A 21,091-nucleotide genomic window follows, 5' to 3' on the forward strand; every position below is an offset into this window, starting at 1 on the left:
AATGGTGTTAATACTGACATAATTCTTGTCTAGGCCTTGCTAAATCTGAGGTTGACAAGTCTCATATAGAGACCGCGCATAACTCAGAATTACGCTACTGATTCATAATCATATGAATACAGTATGGGTACCGCTTGGCGCAGGAGATTACTGCGGAGGGAAGGTCCAGCTTGACCGTTTCTGAGTTCCCTGTGTGACACACCTGATTTGAAAGAGGTTGTATCTGACTCCAGCTAAAAACCAAAAATACTTAAGGCTCTGCCTCCCCTCCCCAAAAGATACCAAGAGCCATAGATGTGAGTTGTTATAATACTCACGGGAGGAATCAGGTCAATGTCCACCCAAGTCAAGATTAAAGGCCCACTCATCTATGGATGAAAAGAATCATTTGATCACCTCTGTTAAGCATTGCCTATTTAAACTTAATTAATAGGGGGGAGAAAGGTTGGAGACCTTACTGTCATAAGAGCAAGCCCTTCACTGCCTCCCACCCAAATAAAAAAGCCAACTGGCCTTGTACTAAAGAGCTGGTCTTACCCCTTCTCACTGTTTCCCCTGCCTGTCACCCAAAATTGCGGAGGATTATCAGCTCAGTGTTATTCTAAATTTGTTTAGTTAAACTCAGCCAGGGTTCCAACACCCTACTTAAAATGCAAACAGGTAGCTACCTATTCAGCACTAATTAGCATTATAAAGTCAGAGCCTATTCTGTTAAGTGGTTTACTAGGATAATAAAGACAGTCTTAGCCAAATACAGTTTACCATTAGAAAAGTTAGGGAATCCCACGGAAACAGGTTTTTTCTTTAGCCCTAAGAACTCAGGCAGAACTATTGAACATAAATAATTTTTCTGCCTCAGGCCAGCCTCTTTTTTTGTTTGTTTGTTTGTTTGTTTGCTTTGTTATCTAATGGGGGGAGATGTGGCCTCCCTTCCCCCAGCCTGGAACCTGCTTGCTCAAGGGTGGAGCTACCGGCTCATTCTTCCTGCCACGCCTACTGCTGGAACCTGCCTTTGCTGCCTGGAGGCACACACGTGTTCGTCCTGCTACTGGACCCTGAGTTACTTGGCGGGAAGTTGGGTTCCCTCCCCCTTCCTTTATAACTGAGTGTCTGAAAATAGTAAAATTGAGCCTTGATCAGAATGTTCGTTGTCTTGGCTCCATTGTTTCTTCTGCCCCGTCTAGATTCCTCTCTTTTCAGTTCGAACTGCCATTCTCAGTTGAACTGTTCGTGTTGTGGACTGCGGGCAGGCCGCAACATAAACCCATTTAGTAGAATGACAGTAAATGATTCCCTAGAGCCTATAGCCTGTCTAGCCAGAGATTCTTATGATGAAAATGATGTCATGTGTGAGATTCATTTTGCTCTGTGGTTCTTAAATCCAGAAAAAAAAGTAGATTTCGATTGCTACTGTATTTATTCTATTATTGTACCAGTGAGCATGTCTTTCCAGGACCATCTTTTGCTGTCAGGGTTCATTTCTGTGTATAGGTTATTGTTCCTTTACTCTTCTGGTAGGTTACATAGCAACCTCCAGCATTATGACAGCTAGCCAGTCAAGATGATTCTTCCAGGTATATACCAACTATATTTTGCCATATTCTTTCATTCATATAAGTGAGGACTTACAGAATTAGAATTTTTCCATAATGTCTGGAGTATAACCAAAGGCATAATGTTAGCGTGTAATGGTTTGTGGGTATGTGAGAAGTTACTGATTAACAACTCCAAAGGACATAACTCATTTCTGGCAGTGGACTATTATCAGTTAACTTTTGGGTTCAGTAGTGGTGTTGCCTTGTTGCATTTTATATACATATACATATATATATATATATATATATATATATATATATATATATATATATGTATATATATATATATATATACATATACATATATATATATACACGCATACACATACATATATAATATACACGCACACACACATATATGGTATATCTTCCAAAGTTTTAGGTTTTCTTGTATACATTATGTAGAATATTGCTTTTTAAATTGATCTTTGTTTATTTGTTTACATTTGCTTCATGTAGACATTAATCTCTTTGTAAAACTCAAACATCACCAATGTGATTAGTAGTGTAGTGCTTGAAATATTATTATGACCACATTTCAATAAAGGTTTATTTCTAAAGATTTAACATAAAGTATATCAATGTCAATTAGAAGTTTCCAGAATTCTGCTATTCAGATAATCCAGTTGTAAATGCGAAAATGATATGTAATCATAAAAGTAAGAAAAGTTAGTCTGGAACTTTGATAATGTGAGATGAATTAATTTTTCAAGTCATTTTGACACAAAATTGACATATTGCAAATTGGAGTCTTAGGAAATGATAAGTTTCGTGGGATTCTACATAGCAGATTTTACTCTAAAATCTGTTAAAAAAAAATGGCATTGATTTTATTGTTTACAGCATTTTTTCTAAAACTACTTGCCAATAATATCTTTTAATCTTTCCACAGTATCTATTTGTATATGGTTTGCAATCATGGAATTATGTGTAGTCAGTCACATGTTTGAGTGGATACATATCAGGAACATTGTATATCCCTATATATAGCAAATGCTTTATCTACTGATACCGCTGCCTACCTATTTTAGGGTTGTGAGTCCTGCATCTACCATGGTTATTTGTGAAGGCTGAATGTGGAGAGTTTGTGCTTATCCCTTGCTGCTCCAGGCAGTGTTGGTCTGTAGGAAAGTGCCAAGGCAACTCTTGTGTTGGGAAATAGCCCTCTGAGGCCCAGGCCCACCAGAGTTGGTTATGGGGTCTGCTTGCCTACAACAAGGATGCAGATGTTTGGGTCTCAGGCTCTTGGACATCCAGGCTCCACTGGGAGCTGCTGCAGAAGAGTTGAGAATAGAGTTGGTGGCCTGTGAGCTGCGTCTAGCCTGGAGTCTGGAAGTGGGGAGAAAGGGGAGCTCAGGCTAGTCCCATAGAGAAAGCCTTTGCAGCAGACTTGGTGGGAGTGCAGAGAAGTCTTCCATGGGAGACTAGACAAAAGGCTCTATAGGCAATGGCCTTCTCCATAGCTCCCCACAGTGGATCCTGATGAAAAGAGACAGTTCGTGGTTCTGAATCATTTATTGTTATATTGGAAAGTGGATATATAAAACCATAGCTCCACCCTCCCCTTCTCAGGGTGGGCCTGAGATGAAATACCTTTTGCTGGGAAAAATGTCTGGGAAGAAAAGCTTATTGGCTATGGCCTCCTGGCCTCTAAGTACCTCACTAGTATGGAGATCTCTGTCTTGAGCCTATGTGACCATAGGTCACATCTCTTTTCCTATTGTCTTGGTCTGACGTTTTACAGATGCCTTATCTACATGTGGAATGTCTTGGGGTTTTGATCTTAAGTTTCTGGTAGCCAGAAATCTTTAGAGGGCTGTGGCTACTTGACAGAGACCTGGTGCCTTGCAGTAGGCAAAGCTTCTAACATCTCTTTTTGGGTTTCCAGGGCTTCACAACTTTTATCTCAACCAATGACCAGGCTACATCTCATGATCCACTGCTCTAAAACCTGCATTTTCAGCTTTTGTTTTTAATTACTCTCTATATAGTGGTGGAAATAAACCTTGAAAATTTTAATAAAGCATGAGGGCATCTGGAATCCTATGAGACAAAGGAATATCATGGGTTTTAAATAAATGAAGCTTACTTTTCTCTTTCTTGCACATGCATTTTTTTTCTGGCTTAGAATAAAATCAGAAAATTATATGAAAATTGTAGTCAGACTCTACAAAAACACTTGCTATATTATTTCTGTTGTTACTACAAATAGCTCCCTAGCCTGCTCTCAGAACTGTAGGAGACTGTCAGTAATTTGTTAATTAGTAATTTTGTGTTTATTTAGCAATGAAAGTTTAAATTGACGTTTTAAAGTTTTTCCATGGAAATTTGGCAGTATGTACTATGTAGAAATACTCAGAGTGTGGAATGTGGTAAAATTGGTGCATTTATAATATACCTTGGGGTTTTCTATGGGCTCACTTAAAAGACCAATTTTCAAGCATTACAATTTACATCTTAGACTGACATATGCCTCTTCCGACTATTTGTATCACTTACATTTGTCTTAGAGTAATAAAATACCTAAAAGAACAACTTAAGAAGAACTAATTTATAGTAAGATACATTTGAAAGGCACAGTATATCGTGATAGGGAAAACATAAATACAAATGCACATGCCACCTTTTTATTGCCTTTGCACTCAGCTCAGTGTGCTTTTTTTTTTCTTTTCCATGCAATCTGAAACACCAGCCCATGAGTTCATGCTACCCACTCCACCTTATTGTATTTAATATACTAAATATACTTAATAAAATCAATATACTCAATCTATAATGCAGTTAGTTGTAAGCCCAGAAGTTTTTCTCCAAGGATACCCTAGATTCTTTCTAGTTCACAGCATTAATCATTATATTCTCCACACAAGGACAATTTTTGTTAAAAACCAAGTATTAATTAATTTTATACCCTTTAGTACTTGAAATGTGCACACAAAATCCTTGAGACTCACATATAAAATGACACAGGGCCCTGCCAGGCAGCTGCAAATCACAAGGTATTAAGCATGTGAAGATTTTAGGAGCCAGCACACTGTTTTCCCTCTACAGAGACAATCTTGTAAATCTTTTTATTATGATTTAAATCTTTCTTCCTATACATGCTTCTACTATGGTAAGAAGCCATAACTGTGCCATGCTTAAGACATTTATTATAGTTATATTATTTACCTGAAATTTCAATTTTGAGAATCTTCTTTCAGGGATTACCAAGAGAAAAAATATGAGGAGTCATGGAAAAGCATCACCCTGAACATGCCCCCAGAGATCTGCTTCCATTTTGAGTATTTGACATTTTACAGAATTTTCCAGAGGCAGTTATATGAAGGATTCAAAACAGGAACTTTTGAAGAATATCATGTTTTTAATTTTGAGCAGGAGAAGGCTATTCATAGTGTTCAAAAGATTATCACCTTTAAAAAGTCATTATTTTTAACAGAACATAGAACAACTCAAGCATCATTGAGACTGTGTAGATCACAAGGTCAATGGTATACGATTCCATACTGGCTAGGGCAGAACTTTTCATAATTCACATTATGTTATTTTTATTTGACTAAGAGTCATGTCATCATCTACAACACTACTCACCTTGCAGAGATAAGCCTTGAAGCTCCAACAATATATAGATGAGTCAGAGGTCAAAGTGAATGATCCAACAAATATGCATAAATCTGTAATTATAAGGTGAAAAAAATGCAGCAATTTCTTAAACTAAAGAAGTTTGAGACTTCACAAAAAACAAATACAGGTTATCTGCTAAGGAAAGCAACCAGGAGCAATAGAACTGACACAAAAGCTGTACAATGTGATCTACAGTCAGCAAGGGAATGTGAATAAGACATCCCAGGCTATTTGAATAGCACATTTGGCAGCAATAGTACATCAGATGCAAGGGAAAGAGCTTACAGGTTTAATGTTGATCCCACTTCTGCTTATCTTTTGCAAAATGAATGTGTTTACACCAGTATGTAATGGGGGAATATACCATGGTTTTAATTTTGTGTGATTAATTGCTAATTTTTTTCCATCAGTTTCAGATGAAAATTTGGAACTAGAGCTGTTAAGATTAGGTGTATTGTTAAAGATGAAATAAAATTACTAATTTTGTGCTTCACTGTAAAATGTAAATAAATCTTTGGATGCCAAGAAAATGTTGTTTGAAAATAAACTATCATCTTCAAATAACTTATCCCTAGATAGTAACATTTGAGAGATGACAATAGAATGCACTGAAGCCTTTTTACAAGAAGCTGGTCACTGGGAAAAAATCCTGTTCCTCCTTGCCCTATTAGTGAGGCTTTGTTCCCTCATGAAAGATGAAGATATGCACATAGAAGTAGAGAACTTTACACCTCTGGAACTCAGTCAATTCATTTACTTTTAAATTGTATCTTTCAAGAATTTCACTTTGAAACTGAAGACTTACTGATAAAAATTCTCAGGCTATCATTGGCATGTATTATTATCTTACTGTTTTATTTGGGATTGACTGCAATATCCAAAGTCCTTATTTGAGAGGAATTTAATTCATTCTGCAACTTATGTACATAGGGCAGATTTTCACAATAGAAATAACATATATTTCCTTTGTTGTTTTGTTTGTACTGTCGTTTTAAAATTACAAAATGTTTACTATGCATACATTGGCTTTAAAGTCTTTGTTCTACTTTTTCATAGTCTGTATGCTATGTTAAGGCTTTGTTAAAAAAGCAAATGGGCAATCCTAACTTTGACTTTATGGTGCCTTATCCCAAGTAAGCACATTTTGAATATAGAATGATGAACTTGAGATTATCTAATATTATATATACATATATATATACATATATATATATAATATGTGTATATGTATTATGTGTGTATATATACATATATACATACATACATACATACATACATACATACATATACATCATATGCATACATGACAAAAACCACTATTAGCAACACCTGTAAAGGAGAAACACATGTAGCTATTTCCTTTAATTGAAACAGCCTTTTCTAAAATGATCATTGTGGTTCATAAAATTTAACAATTACAGCATTGGCGTTTCAAAGACTCATGAAACAAGGCACTCTCCAAATTTAAATGGAGAGTTAAACAGCCATTGGTGAGAATACAGCTCTCAGTTGAAGCTGACTACAGTTTCCAGGGACCCATAGTAACAGAGCTTTCACGAGTTTTATCTATTCCTGGGTAAGACTGCATTTATATCACTGATCCTCTTGTAATATCTCTGTATACTTCTGCACATAACCACGAAAACACAATCATTCACCAACTATAATTTGTCCTGGTCATCATCAGTGCCCTATCTGGAGTGAAGTTGTAGTTTCCCTGGAGAAATTAATATTGAACATAATCATAAAGTAGTTTCTGAAAGTTTAAGGGAGATACAATAATTACAATTTAAAAAAAAACCACTAGAATTGAAGAGCAGAATACTTATTTGGGGACATTTAAAACATGCAAAGAGTGAGGGAACACACAAAGAAACAACACACAAATAGTATTCATAGTGCTTTATGAGCAATCATTCTCTGTTAATGTTTACTTTTCTTTGTAAAATTCTTTGCAGCTTCTGCCTATTATAAATAATAAGATGTACCTCTACAGGGGGATCAATACAGAAAATGTGGTACTTTTACACAATGTAGTACTACTTATCTATTAAAAACAATGAATATATGAAATTCTTAGGCAAATGGATGGAACTAGAAAATATCATACTGAGGTACCACAATCACAAAATAACACACAAGGTTTTTCTTAGACTTGAAAATGATATTAGAAAAATTTATTTTGAATTTTTGAACAATTTATCAGCCAAAATAATTATCATCATAATCAAACTAAATTTACTTCAAAGCATTAACTTTTATTCATTCATATGAACTCTGCCCACAAGTTGAATTAATAAAAATTATAAAATTACTATTTCTATATTAATGTTTCTCTTATATAGTAAAACTAATACATTTTATTATTTTCATATATATATGTATATGTATATATATATATATATATTCACACACACATACACACAATTGATATAGGATATGCAGAAGTAGTACACAGTAGCTATTATACTGAATGTAAAATCATATATGATTTTATTTTTAGAAGAAACAAAGCTACTCAAGATGGTTGCAAGGGTGAATATGTTAGATGATCTGAACATTTCTACTTTATTTCCAGGTAAGTTCCATTATACAATAGATATATACAGTCCACAGTGTCAATCTTTCCATAATACTTGGTGAATTTCGTATTTCAACATTATTTCATGATAGTAAAATAAATGGTTTAAATTAAGGCAGTCTATTTTTGAGCTCTATTCCATGATTATTATTTGAGAATTTTGATGATTATATGATGAAGTCATTAATAATGGATTAAAATGATAATAAATTCAACCTTTTACTCTCTAAGAATATCTGAGCTTTTGACATTCATCAATACTTAAGATGATTTAAATCTAACATGCAAATTTTGGCATTATAACTAATGGTTTTTTTCTCTGAATTCTTAAGAATATACAGCCACAGGATATTTCAATACTATATATATATATATATATATATATATATATATATATATATATATATATATATATATGAAAATAATAAAATGTATTAGTTTTACTATATAAGAGAAACATTAATATAGAAATAGTTATTTTATCATTTTTATCAATTCAACTTGTGGGCAGAGTTCATATGAATGAATAAAAGTTAATGTTTTGAAATAAATATAGTATCTTTCAATACTCTATATATTAATATATTAAGCATTTCATAATCTAGTGTGGTATTTAGTTAATTTAGAGCAAAAAATTAAAAAGTATCAGTACCTTTACATCTTATCTTTTCTATCTCAAATCATAGTATCGCGGACTACTGTTTAAATTAAGAAATGGAGATATAGATTGACTGTTTATTCCTCTGCATAATAAACATCATGATTTGCATAATTTTTGTGATTTGCATAATCTATTTAAATGCTTTAAATAAGAATTATATCTTATATTTGCAGTTATAGTGGTATATTAATATTGACAAACACTAAATCATATATGTTAATTTTTCTACTAAGAATATTTTATGTGTAGTATGTTGCTTAATTATTCAAATATAGTTATTGATGAATATTTGTGGCAGGCTAATAAAAAATAGATAGTAAATTATAAGGAAATTTAAACAAGATGCTAATAAATATGTTAAGAATTACGGCTACTCAACCATGTTGCATTTTTTGCCTTTTTCCTAAAAGTCAAAGAGTATAAAAAGTTTTAATATGTTTTGTTGCTATAGTGATAACACCAAACTTTCTGTGGAAAACTATTTTAAGGATTTCAGTAATGTACATAAATCATAGTCCTTGTAAATAGAATACTGAGACAATTTTTATAGCTTTAGTGAACTCTAATTGACATATGAGAATATTGTGTACATGTCACAATCTCATTTCATCTGTTGAAATTAATACATTCATAAGATCATCACCAGAATCGACATAATAAATGGATCCATCAACTCTAAAAATTTCACTCTCAATTTTGTGATAAAAACATTTAATTTGAACTATATTCTCAACAGAGAGGTTTTGTCAACAAAACACTACTGCAAGCTCTCTGTGTCACCAACCCACAGTAGATCCCTAAAACATGTTTAGTTATTACATCTTAAAGCTTGTACCATTTAACAACTATTTATTTTCTTTCCTTTCTATGTATTGGTAACCACATTTTAGGCTTTGCTTTTATGAATTTGAATGTCCTTTGATATTGAATTTGTTTGTATTATAGCAGTGCATTAAAGGTTTCTTTTTATTATTTTATTAGATATTTTCTTTAATTATATTTCAAATGGTATCCCCTTTCCTTGTTTCCCCTCCAAATACCCCCTATCCCCTCCTCACCTTTTGCTCACCAACCCACCCACTCCCACTTCCTGGCCCTGGCATTCCCCTACACTGCGGCATACTGCCCTCACACACCAAGGGCTCTTCTCCTCCCATTGATGACCTACAAGTTTATCCTCTGCAACATATTTAGTAGTTTAGCGCCTGGGAGCTCTGGGGTGTGCTGGTTTGTTCATATGGTTATTCTTCCTATGGGCTGCAAATCCCTTCAGTTCCTTGGCTCCTTCCTGTAGCTCCTTCATTGGGGACTCTTTGCTCAGTACATGGTAGTCTTGGAGCATCCACCTCTGTATTTGTTAGGCACTGGTGGAGCCTCTCAGCAGACAGGTTTATCAGGCTCCTGTCAGCAAGCTCTTGTTGGCATCTGCAATTGTGTCTGGTTTTGTTGCTTTTTATGGGATGAATTCATTTGGTACTTCTGGGTTCTTTCCAGCTTCTGCCTATTGTAAATAATATGATGTACCTCTATAGGGGAGTCGATAGAGAAAATGTAGTACATTTATACAATGTAGTACTACTTATCTATTAAAAACAATGAATTTATGAAATTCTTAGGCAAATGGATGGAACTAGAAAATATCATACTGAGGTAACACAATCACAAAATAACACACAAGGTACTCACTCAATGATAAGTGGATATTAGCACAGAAGCTAGAATAGTCAAGATACAATTCAAAAACTAGCAAAGCTCAAGAAGAAGGAAGACCAAAGATTTCTACAAAGACCAAAATGTGTATAATTCAATTCTTCTTAGAAGAGGCAACAAAATACACATTGAAGGAGTTACAGAGATGAAGGGTGGACCAGAGACTTAAGGAATGACCATCCAGAAACTGCCCTACATGAGGATCCATCCCATATACAGTTACCAAACCCAGACATTATTATGGATTCCAACAAGTGCTTGCTCACAGGCCATGATTTAGCTGTCTCTTGAGAGGCTCTGCCAGGGCCTGACAAATACGGAAGAGGATCCTCACAGTCATCCATTGGAATAAGCATAGAGACCCCAATGGAGGATATAGAAAAGGGACCCAAGGAGCTAAAGGTGTTTGTAGCCCCATAGGAGGAACAACCATATAAACCAAACAATAACCCCAGAGCTCTCAGGGACTAAAGCCCCAGCCAAAGAGTATACATGGAGGGACCCATGGCTTTAGCTGCATATGTAGCAGAGAATGGCCTTGTGGGCCATCCATGAGATGAGAGGTCCTTGGTCCTGTGAATTCTTAATGCCCCTTTATAAGGGAATGCCAGGAAAGGGAAGTGGTAGTGTGTGGGTTATTGAGCAGGTCAAGGGGGGAATGGAGTAGGGGGATTTTGGAGGGGAAGTGAGGAAAGGGATTAACATTTGAAATGTAATATAAGAAAATATCTAATAAAAAATTTCCAACTCAACTTCATGGTTTGTTCTTTTGTTTTGTTTTGTTTTGTTTTGTTTTGTTTGTTTGTTTTCTCTTTAATACCCTGATGAGAAAAAATAGTGTTGCCTGTATCTGGATGATGTGAGCCCATCCACTGGAAATAGGAAAACCTACCTGTTGCCATAGCCAGAATTTTACTAGCTTGCTTATATGGGTATTGTTTAGATAACTTTAGCATTTGTAAGATGTTTGATTGTCATAACCATGCCATGCACAAAAGAAGTCATTTCTCAACACTCCTTTTCATTCTTCTTTCATACTCTTTCTTCCTCCTTTTCTGAGATTTTCCTTGAGCCTTGGTTACAATTATGGGTTGTCAGGATAAATTCATATTTACAACTAGATAGTTTTTATATTTGTGATTCTTTATATTGTGTGGATATTTATCCTTATATGTGGTCCCACTGATTTCATATTTACTTTCATATTTCATATTTTACTTTTTGTTCAACACAAGTCTTGAGACTACTTTTATCCTTCTTTAAAGATTTTCTTAAAGTGCACACTGTGTCCCAATAACAAAAAATTGCAAATAAATAAAAACATACACATTAACATGCTAGAAAACTGAAATTAGAGTTGAAAATGTTAAAGCAGGGCTAGTAATATGCTTCAGTATGCACAGATATTAGATACTTCACAACAAACTTCATAAAGAGATCTTAACTGCTCATACCTACTTAAAGATTGAAGGATAAAACCAAACAAGGCACAATTGCCTTTGGATTTCAAGACACTCATTGTATCATCTGCATTCCCCATAAATATAAGGCACACAGTCAAAGCAAAATTAGAGGACAGGAGAAAGTCAGTGTTAGAGTCTACTAGACATTCAAACAAATAGCGTATATCATGTCCTAAATCTTCAGAAAGGGTAGAAAATATAATTCTTTTCAAAACAAGAACATCATGAATTTTTCAGAAAAATGGATTAAACTAAAAAATATCACCCTCTGTAAGGTAACCTGGATCCAAAAGGACATACATGGATCTCACTGATAAGTGAATATTAACTATAAAATTCAGAATACCCATGCCACACTCTACAGATCAAAAGAAGTTAAATAAGAAGAAAAGCCCATATGAGGATGCTTGAATCTCATTTAGAAAGTAGAACAGAATAGTCTTCGAAGGCAGAGGGAAGGAGGGACGTGCGTGGGATGGGGATGGGGAGGAGGAAGAGAATATGGGGGCAGGATCAGCTGGGGGAGAGACAGGAGAGAGTCCCAGCAGGCCAGGAAAATTGATGGAAATCTTTAGTTTCCAGGAGTGTGAAGGTAGGTGGAATCTCTATGAAATCCCAGAGACCATGGATCTGGTAAGGCTCCCAGGAGTCATTATGGGTGACCTTACCTGAGATACCTAAAATGAGGACATGGAACCTGAAAAGGCCATCTCCTGTAGCCAGGCTGGACCCCTAGTTGATGGTTAAGGATACCAAACCACTCAAAAAAATCTTACCCCAAGTTGGTTCTCTCTAAAATAAATTCAGGAACAAAGATGGACCAGAGAATGAAGGAATGACCAACCAATAACTGGTTGATCTTGATGCCCATCCCATGAGCAGGCACCAATCTCTGACACTATTAATGATGCTTCTTTATGCTTGCAAAAGGAGTCTAACATTATTGTCCTCTGAGAAGGTCTACCTAGCAGCTGACTGAAACAGTCACAGAGATCCATAGCTCAATATTCGATGGAAGTTGGGGACCAGTATTGAAGAGTTAGATGAAGGACTGAAGGCCCTGAGTGAAAGGAATCCCAAAGAAAGATCAACAGAGACAACTAACTTGAACTTCTGGGAACTTTCAGAGACTCAATCATCAACCAAACATCACATAAACTGGCAGAGGTCCCTGGCACATATGAAGGAGAGAGGCAGCTCTGTTCCTATGGCTGTCTTGTCTAACCTCAGTGAGAGAAGACGTCTAATCCAGGAGGCTCGATGCAACAGGGTGAGAACACACTAAGGAGCTACACCCTCTCAGAGGAATGGGGGAGGTGATAGGAAAGAGACATTTTAAAGGGGGACCAGAGGTGGAGCAGCATTTTGGTCTGTAAATAAAATAGGTAGGTAGATAGATAGTTAGATAGATAGATAGATAGATAGATAGATAGATAGATAGATAGATAGATTTTTTTTTAAAAAGAAGTCTTAACAAAAATGTCACATAAACAAAAGCATAGTATTGGAGCCCTACAAGAACAGCAAAATAAGAACTCACGAAATGCTGCCCAACAGCACAACAATGAAGAGTGTGCTTCAGACTCTGAGAGGGAAAACCCCACAGACTACTCAATGAAGGGCATGCCTCAGACTCAGAGAGGAGAATCCCAAGGACTTCATGCTGCTACAGAGCATTGTTTTGCCTGATGCACTTGTGGTCATTAAGTCCATCTTAATCTATGAATTTTAAAGAATTCTAAGGGCTTTCAAAGCCTTCACTGTGAAGTATTATTGACACTTGAAACAATAGTTCTTTTTTTTTTTCCCCAAGCATTTTTGCTGGAGCAGATTAATGATTCAATCACAACCCTTGGAAGAAACTTAGAAATGCAGATTGTTACCATAGGTCATCACCTATACCTTAAGAAGGTTTTGCTATTGCTTTGTTGTAGAAAATCTTAGTGAACAATTTGAATTTCAGAAAGGCACAGTCTTAATAGTTGAGCTAGGTACTTTTTGTGGTCAGACAGCAAGAACAAAGGCAGCCTGACCAAGAGTAACTGACATGCTTTCCTTGATAAAGCTATGCTGTTGATCAAGGAGATGATTAACTTCTTGAGTTCATTTTTGCCTAATGATTTAATAAAAAAAAACTGTTAATGAGTAGATGTGTACCCTGAGGATTTAAAATAGAAATGACAGTATAGAGCATTATCCACATTTTATAAAGTGATGCACCTTCCTAGGGTTAATGAAGTAATAGATCTTGAAGGAGAAATTACAACTGTAATTCTATGAAAAGCATAATCATCCTAAACTACATTCTAAATATTTGTCCTTATACTCTCAGATAAGTATAGTTGTTACTCTCTTCAAGGAAATTTTCTTTGCAATAGTGGGAAGACACAACCAATAATATTGTAGTGTTGTAGAGCTCAGTCACATTGAATATGTCAACAAAAAATTCCCATATCTAATGATCATGAAAGATTATGATAAGGAAAGTTGAACTATTAGAAAAGCCAGAGTATCATGAATTTTTCTGTGAGGATGTGTCTCCTAGGAAATTCAGAAGCTCATAACATCTCTTCAACGTAACTGTCAAAACTTGAATTTAACAAAGAATACAACAATAGACATGCTGGAAAGCCCAGGAGGCCTCAAATCTATTTAAAAAATTACAGAAAAATAAGGTATGCTGAGATAGAAAATTTAGACTCCCTTATGGAAGAATAGATCAATCAAAATCAAATGCTATATCATCATCTGTAATAATATATGTATAAGTAATATTATAAATACAGATGCAGATATATTTCTAATTTTAGGTAGACACACATTATATATACATATATGTATGTGTATAATATGTATATAATGTATACTTTGTACATACATATATGCATATATATGTATATATTATATATGTGTGTGTGTATAAGTATATACACATATAATATAAGATTGTATAAAGTGTATATATACAACTAATGAAAATAGAGATCATAAATTTGAAAGAGAGAAGGAGGGATATATGTCAAGACATGAAGGGAGGAAAGAGATGGGGAAAAGAAGTAATTATGCTATAATTTTAGAAAACAAAGGAAATAATAAACAAATGGTGCAAACCCCCAAAAGGTAAATTATATTGAACAATACATTCAGTGCAACACAAATATAGCAAAATAAAATTTATGTCTTAAATTTAAAGATATTTATATAGAGATATAGATGTAGATATAGATGGAGATAGAGATAGAGATGAGATAGAGATAGAGATAGAGATAGAGATAGAGATAGAGATAGAGATAGAGATAGAGATAGAGATAGAGATAGAGATAGAGATAGAGATAGAGATAGAGAGATGATAGAGATAGAGATAGAGATAGAGATAGAGATAGAGATAGAGATAGAGATACATATATCTTCACAGGACAAAATGGTTTTATTCACATAACATATTATATAAGATAAGAGTTTTCCTTCACTCAAATTTTCCCAGATCAAAAACTTACATGATAGCTCATGCTGGCAAGAAGGTGGACCAAGGGGAATATTCCTCTGCTGCTGGTAGGCATTCAATCTTGTACAACTACTCTAGAAATCAACTTGGCAGTTTCCCCCCAAAAATTGGAATAGTTCTGTCCCAAATTATGTTCTTCCATACAAGAAAACTTGCTCAACTAAAAACAGCTTCATTTGTTGTAGCCAGAAATTGGAAATAACTCAGATGTCCTTCAACTCAAGAATGGATTAAGAAAATATGGTACATTTATATAATGGAACACAACTCTGCTATCAAAAATAGGTTTTCATGAAATTTGTAGGTGAACATATAGAACTAGAAAATATCATCCTGAATGAGGTAATCCAGACTCCAAAGGGAATGCATAATATGTACTCAATAATAAGTGGATATTAGCTAAGATGTACAGGATACCCACACTAAAACACATGGACCCAAAGAACCTAAATAACAAGGCAGGCCCAAGGAAGGATCCTTGAATATTACTCAGAAGGGGAATAAAGTAATCACTGGAGTTTAATGAAGGGAGGGAATTGTATGGGATAGGGGATACAGAGGGGAATTGGTATGGGTAATCAGGTATAGGGAGAACAAGGGAGAGAGGACTGAAAGAGTAAATAGAAATCAGCAGGACATAGGGGTAGCATCTCTAGGACCTACCAGAGTCCTGGGATGAGGGGCGCTCCAGGGATAATATGAGGGTTACTCTAGCTGAAACACTTAACACTGTGGGATATGAAGTCTGAAATGGCCACCACATGTAACCAGGCAAGATACCATTGAAGAGATGAGGACAAAAAGGTACATACAAAACATTTGGCCCAATACTTGTCCTACATACAAGTGCAGGGACAAAGGTGGAGCATATACTAAGTGAATGGTCATCCAATTTCTGGTCCGCATTGAGACCCATCCCATGGGCAAGCACCAATCTCTGCCATTCTTAATGATACTTTGTTATACTTGCTGACAGGAGTCTAGCTAACTGTCCTCTAACAACTTCACCCAGCAGTTGACTGAAACAGATACAGAGACCCACAGTCAAACATTAAATGGAGATTGGGAACTCTTGTGGAATAGTTGGGGAAAGGATTAAGAGACCAGGAGGGTAAAGAGTCTCCACATTAAGATCAACAGAGTCAACTGACCTGGAACACTTGGACCTCCAAGACACTGAATCACCAACTAAAAAGCATATAAGTCCTAGACCACCACACCCTGTCCTGCAGAAATATATCATGATCTTCATGTGAGACCTCTAAAACCTAGAGCAGGGGCTGTTCATAAATCTTTGCCTGCTGTGACTCCTGTGCCCCAAACTAGGCTGCCCTTTCTGGCCTCAGTGGGAAAGGATGTATGTAGACCTGCAGTGACTTGATGTGCCAGGGTTGGTTGTTACACAAAGGCAGACCACTTCTCCTTATAGGAGAAGGGGAAGAGGAGATGGGCAATGTGATATGTGAGTAGGGACTGTATGGAGAAGGGTGGGGTTTGCTGAGATTGTGATATAGATTAGACAGATGATAGATAGATAGATAGATAGATAGATAGATAGATAGATAGATAGATAGAAAGATAGATGGAAATTAAAAAAAAATTAAATATCTGTTATTACCTCATCCAAAGGACTTTATAAACCATTGATTTGGGAAATAAAAGTATCATCCTTTTTTGTAGTTTCACACCGAATTTCTCTGAGATATATCATAATTTCAAGAATGAAACTAATGTCTAAAGTTATAAAATAATATGTAATACATATATTTCTCAGAGTAATTGAATTCAACTAAAACCTCTAACAAAATTGTTCTTAGGAAAATCTTTCTGATGTGTTGAAAATCTCAAGTAATTCATAAATTAGACCTAGAAGAACATTGGAGAATAATTTTGAAATAAAAGCTAAGTCGCATAGACTGAGAAGATGGCTTTAAATGTCACTAAGCTTTCTGTTCAAGAATAAAAGCCTTAGCTTAAATCACCATTACCTACTTACAGGGCAGCTTGTAGACACATCTTTGCCTTTAACCCTGGCACTGCAGGGAGTAGAGACTGAGGATCATTATGCTGGAAAAAGCACAGCCCCAGGTACTGTGAGAGACTTTGTCTCATGTTAATAAGACAAAGAGTTCCCTCTAACTTACACTCACACATGTGGATATATATCATGTACTCAGACATACAAAAGTGAATATATCACACTTATAGATCGAATGCACACATACACAGGCACACATACCTATTATTTAAGCTAAAAGTATGAAATACTACAATTTCCAGAATATGAAAAAATAACATGTGTGTGTATATATATATATATATATATATATATATATATATATATATGATTTTTTTTCCAAAATTTTATTAGGTATTTTCTTCATTCACATTTCAAATGCTTTCCTGAAAGTCCCCTATACCCTCCCTCTGCCCTGCTATCTACGCACTTACTACTACTTCTTGGCCCTGGTGTTCCCCTGTACTGGGACATATAAAGTTTGCAAGACCAAGGGGCCTCGCTTCCCAATGATGGCTGACTAGGTCATCTTCTGCTGCATATGCACCTAGAGACACAAGCTCAGGGGGTACTGGTTAGTTCATATTGTTGTTCCACCTATAGGATTGCAGATTCCTTTACCTCCTTGGGTACATTCTCTAGCTTCTCCATTGTGGGCCCTGTGATCCATCCAATAGCTGACTGTGAGCATCCACTTCTGTGTTTGTCAGGCACTGTCATAGCCTCACAAGAGACAGCTATGTAAGGGTCCTTTCAGCAAACTCCTGCTAGTGTATACAATAGTTTCTGTGTTTGGTGGCTGACTATGGGATGGACAGGGCAGTCTCTGGATGGTCCATCCTTTCATCACAGATCCAAACTTTGTCTCTGTAACTCCTTCCATGGGTGTTTTGTTCCCAATTCTAAGAAGGGGCAAAATGTCCTAAGTTTCATGTGTTTTACAAATTGTACCATGGGAATTCTAAGATTTTGAGCTAATATCCACTTATTACTGAGTGCATATCATGCCAGTTCTTTTGTGATTGGGTTATCTCAATCAGGATGATACCTTCCAGATCCATCCATTTGCCTAGGAATTTCATAAATTCATTGTTTTTAATAGATTAGTAGTACTCCATTGTGTAAAGGTACCACATTTTCTTTATTCATTCCTCTGTTTAGGGACATCTGGGTTGTTCCCAGCTTCTGGCTATTATAAATAAGGCTGCTATGGACATAGTGGAGCATGTGTTCTTACTACCAGTTAGAGCATCGTCTGGATATATGCCCAGAAGAGGTATTACTGGATCCTCCATTAGTACTATGTCCAGTTGTCTGGGAACTGTGAGACTGATTTCCAGAGTGGTTGTACAAGCTTGAAATCCCACCAACAATGGAAGTGTTCCTCTTTCTCCACATCCTCGCCACCATCTGCTGTCACCTGAATTTTTTATCTTAGGCAATCTGACTGGTGTGAGGTGGAATCTCAGAGTTGTTTTGATTTGCATTTTCCCTGATGATTAAGGATGTTGAACATTTCTTCAGGTGCTTCTCAGCCATTTCATATTCCTCAGTTGGGAATTCTTTGTTTAGCTCTGAGGCCCATTTATTGATGAGATTATTTGGTTTTCTGGGGTCCACCTTCTTGAGTTCTTAATATATATTGGATATTAGTTCCCTATCTGATTTAGGATAAAGATCTTTTCCCAATCTGTTGGTTGCCTTGTTGTCTCATTGAAAGTGTCTTTTGCCTTACAGAAACTTTGCAATTTTATGAGTTCTCATTTGTCAATTTTCGATCTTACAGCACAAACCATTGCTGTTCTATTCAGGATTATTTTTTCCCTGTGCTCATATCTTCAAGGCTTTTCCCCACTTTCTCCTCTATAAATTTCAGTGTCTCTGGTTTTATGTGGAGTTCCTTGATCCATGTAGACTTGACCTTAGTACAAGGAGATAAGAATGGATCAATTCGCATTCTTATACATGATAATCGCTAGTTGTGCCAGCACCATTTGTTGAAAATGCTGTCATTTTTCCCAGAGGATGGTTTTAGTTCCCTTGTCAAAGATCAAGTGACCAAAGTTGTGTGGGTTCAATTCTGGGTCATCAATTCTGTTCCTTTGGTCTACCTGTCTGTCTCTATACCAGCACCATGCAGTTTTTATCACAATTGCTCTGTAGTACATCTTGAGGTCAGGCATCCGGATTCCACCAGAGATTCTTCTAACATTGAGAACAGTTTTTGCTATCCTAGGTTTTTTTTTTTTTTATTCCAGATGAATTTGCAAATTTCCATTTCTAATTCATTGAAGAATTGAGTTAGAATTTTAATGGGGATTGCATTGAATCTGTAGATTGCTTTTGGCAGGATAGCCATTTTTACAATGTTGATCCTGCAAATCTATGAGTATGGGAGATGTTTCCATCTTCTGAGATCTTCTTTGATTTCTTTCTTCAGAGACTTGAAGTTCTTATCATACAGAATTTTCACTTCCTTAGTTAGAGTCACACCAAGGTATTTTATATTATTTGTGAATATTGTTTCAATATTCAATATTGTGAATGTTGTTGTTTCCCTAATTTCTTTCTCAGCCTGTTAATCCTTTGTGTAGAGAAAGGTCATTGATTTGTTTTAGTTAATTTTATGTCCAGCTACTGCTCTGAAGCTGTTTATCAGGGTTAGGAGTTCTCTGGTGGAATTTTTAGGGCCACTTATATATACTATTATATCATCTGCATATAGTGATATTTTGATTTCTTCCTTTCCAATTAGTTATTTTTTAATTAGATATTTTCTTTATTTACATTTCAAATGCTGTCCCAAAGGTTCCCTCTACCCTACCCCAGCCCTGTTTCCATACCCACCCACTTCCACTTCTTGGCCCGTTACCCTGTACTGGGGCATATAAAGTTTGCAATACCCAGGGGCCTCTCTTCCCAAAGGTGTCCGACAAGGTCATCTTCTGCTACATATGCAGCTAGAGACATGAACTCTGGGGGTACTGGTTAGTTCATATTGTTGTTCCACCTATGGGGTTGCAGACTCCTTCAGCTCCTTGGGTGCTCTCTCTAGCTTTTCCACTGGGGGGCCCTGTGTTCCATCCTATAGATGATCGTGAGCACTTCTGTATTTGTCAGGCACTGGCATAGACTACCCCACCTGGGGATCCATCCCATAATCAGCCACCAAACCCAGAAACTATTGCATATGCCAGCAAGATTTTGCTGAAGGGACCTTGCCAATTTGTATCCCCTCCTTTTGTTGTTTACTTGCTCAGGCTAGGGCTTCAAGTACTAGATTGAATAGGTAGGGAAAAAGTGGTAGCCTTGTCTAGTCCCTGATATTAGTGTGATTGCTTCCAGCTTCTCTCCATTTACTTTGATGTTGGCTACTGGTTTGCTGTAGATTGCTTTTATTATGTTTAAGTATGGGACTTGAATTCCTGATCTTTACAGAACTTTTATCAATAAGAGGTATTAGATTTTGTCAAATGTTTTCTCACCATCTAATGAGATGATCATGTGGTTTTTGTCTTTGAGAATGTTTATATAGTGGATTACGTTGATGTGTTTCTGTATACTAAACCATCCCTGCATCCCTGGAATGAAGCCTACTTGGTCATGATGGATGATTCTTCTGATGTGTTCTTGGATTCAGTTAGTGAAAATTATATTGAGTATTTTTGCATCTATATTCATAAGGGAAATTGGTCTGAAGTTCTCTATCTTTTTGGGTCTTTATGTGGTTTGAGAATCAGAGTAATTGTGGCTTCATAGAATGAATTGGGTAGAGTACTTTCTGTTTCTATTTTGTGGGATAGTTTGAGAAGAACTGGAATTAGGTCTTCTTTGAAGGTCTGGTAGAACTCTGCACTAAACCCATCTGGTCCTGGGCGATTTTTGGTTGGGAGACTATTAATGACTGCTTCTATTTCTTTAGGGGTAATAGGACTGTT

The sequence above is a fragment of the Mus caroli genome, unplaced genomic scaffold (assembly GCF_978045245.1).
Source record: "Mus caroli unplaced genomic scaffold, Mus_caroli_1 scaffold_1, whole genome shotgun sequence".
NCBI classification, from domain to species: Eukaryota; Metazoa; Chordata; class Mammalia; order Rodentia; family Muridae; genus Mus; species Mus caroli.